This window comes from Delphinus delphis, chromosome 8, assembly GCF_949987515.2.
Source record: "Delphinus delphis chromosome 8, mDelDel1.2, whole genome shotgun sequence".
NCBI lineage: Eukaryota > Metazoa > Chordata > Mammalia > Artiodactyla > Delphinidae > Delphinus > Delphinus delphis.
The window spans coordinates 100,433,119-100,435,637 of record NC_082690.1 but is presented as its reverse complement, the minus strand read 5'-3'; positions in this window follow the sequence as shown (position 1 = coordinate 100,435,637).

Below are 2,519 nucleotides of genomic sequence, written 5' to 3'. Positions count from 1 at the left end.
TAGGAGTCTATATGTCGGGTTCTAGGAAGCATGAGAGCAGTGGTCCCCAGCAGTTTGGCACCAGGGACCGGTTTCGTGGAAGACGGTCTTTCCACGGGGTAGCGGAGCGTTGGTTCAGGCGGTGACGGGAGAGATGGGGAGTGATGGGAAGCGGAAGATGAGGCTTCGCCTTCTTGCCTGCCGCTCGCCTCCTGCCGTGCGCTACGGTCCGTGGTCCAGGGGTTGGGGACCCCTGCAGTAGAGGACGGGGACGGTGGGCTGGAGCCTGTTCCACAGGGTCAGTTTCACGGGACCTAGGAAATTCCCGACGGGCCAAATGATTGGACCCGGTTCAAGAGACCTGCTTTTGGAGTTTATCAGATAAACGGGCTTGAGGATAAACCACAGTAGGTTTCTAGTTAGGATAAACGTTCAGAGGTTTAAAAATGCCTTTCATTAACTTATTTGGAATGTGTAGTGCATCCCATCACTAGAAATAAAGATATATAAAAGTGTTTTAGTGAGGAGTCTCCCCAACCCCACATCCACCAAGGCTCCCCCTTCCCTCCCCACCACTTTTGTGGTGTCTGGTTCTCGGGTACCCTTTCTCTGTTTCTTTATGTATGTGCAGGCAAGTCTTATTTTCTTTATAATTCAAAGATGAAATAGCAGAGGCTCTGCTATCACCTGTGTTTCAGTTTGTGGCTTTACACCTAACGGTCTCTTCTCGAGATCTTTCTGTCCCAGTCCTTCGCGAGCATCCTCATTTCTCTGCTCTTTACAACTGCGCAGAGGATCCTGTGCACACACAGCAGACGTCATTTAACCAGCCCCTGGGGGCGGACATTTGGGTCGTTTCAAATCTTGCTCTTACAAAAGATGCTACAAAGAGTAACCTCGGCCTTACATCATTTTGCACGTGTGCAAGTCTATCTTTAAGATAAATTCCCAGAAGTGAAGTTACGGGGCCGAAAGGTAAACACATTCCTCGTTTAGATGGATAGTGCCAAATGGCGCTCCTTAGGGGTTGTACCCGTGGATGCCCCCTCCAGCGATGTGCAAGAGTCCATGTTCGGGAGGGCCTGGGTTCCACAGATCAGAGCAGAGACATATGAGATGAAAATAACGCTCCTGGGGGGCTTCCCTGGTGGCGCAGTGGTTCAGAGTCCGCCTGCCGATGCAGGGGACGCGGGTCCGTGCCCCGGTCCGGGAAGATCCCACATGCCGCGGAGCGGCTGGGCCCGTGAGCCATGGCTGCTGAGCCTGCACGTCCGGAGCCTGTGCTCCGCAACGGGAGAGGCCACAACAGTGAGACGCCTGCGTACCCAAAAAAAAAAAAGAAAAAAAGAAAATAACACTCCTGGGGAATTCCCCGGCGGTCCAGTGCTTAGGACTCGGCGCTTTCATTGCCGTGGGCCGGGGTTCGATCCCTGGTTGGGGAACTAAGATCTTGCAAGCTGTGTGGTGCAGCAAAAAAACCCAAAAAAACAAAAAACACTAAAACCACTCCTGGACAAGTATGAGTGGAAAAGATGGATTGAACTGAGCTTAGACCCCTGAGGCCCTCAGGAAATGGGGAAAGATGGGTGGGGAAGAGGCCTGAGACCGTAGAGGAGGAATGTGAATCCACCTTACCTTGTGGAGCAAAGTGTCAGATCAGCTATGCTAGCGTGCGGCTTTCTAGTATAAATGAGCTAATGGGGATTCTTTTTAGATTCTGTCTGGATCCAAGAATCCCAGGGTTGAGGGGCTGAGAAGGGGGAACACGGGGTCGGGGGAGGGGATGGTGCATCCCTGGAGCCTAGAATACTGCCTGGGGCACGGGAGGTGCTGGGGAAACAGCAGAAACACAAACACAGCAGAGCCAGGACATCATGGAATTCATCCCCAGAAGCCTGAGAATCCACCTGCTGGTCCCATGACCAAGTATGACTAGGACAGAATGTGAGTGGGGGTGACAGTGTACCCATCTGTGGTCTTTTTTAAAAAAAAATCAATTAATTAATTTTTGGCTGCATTGGGTCTTCGTTGCTGCGCGTGGGCTTTTCTCTAGTTGCGGAGACCAGGGGCTACTCTTTGTTGCAGTGCGCGGGCTTCTCATTGTGGTGGCTTTTCCTGTTGTGGAACATGGGCTCTAGGCATGCGGGCTTCAGTGGTTGTGGCACACGGGCTTAGTTGCTCTGAAGCATGTGGAATCTTCCCAGACCAGGGCTTGAACCTGTGTCCCCTGCATTGGCAGGCGGGTTCTTAACCACTGAGCCACCAGGGAAGTCCCCCATCTGTGGTCTTAACCATGGCCTCTCTCAAATCAGATCCACTCTTTCATCTTATCCTAGTAGTTTCCTTTTAAAAAGTTATCTTGAGGGAATTCCCTGGAGGTCCAGTGGTCAGGACTCCATGCTTTCACTGCTGAGGGCACAGGTTCGATCCCTTGTCAGGGAACTAAGATCCCACAAGCTGCGCGGTGCGGTCAAAAAAAGAATTTTTTTTTGAATCCTTCACTCAGTCAGCAAATATCTATTGAGCACCTCCAATGTGCC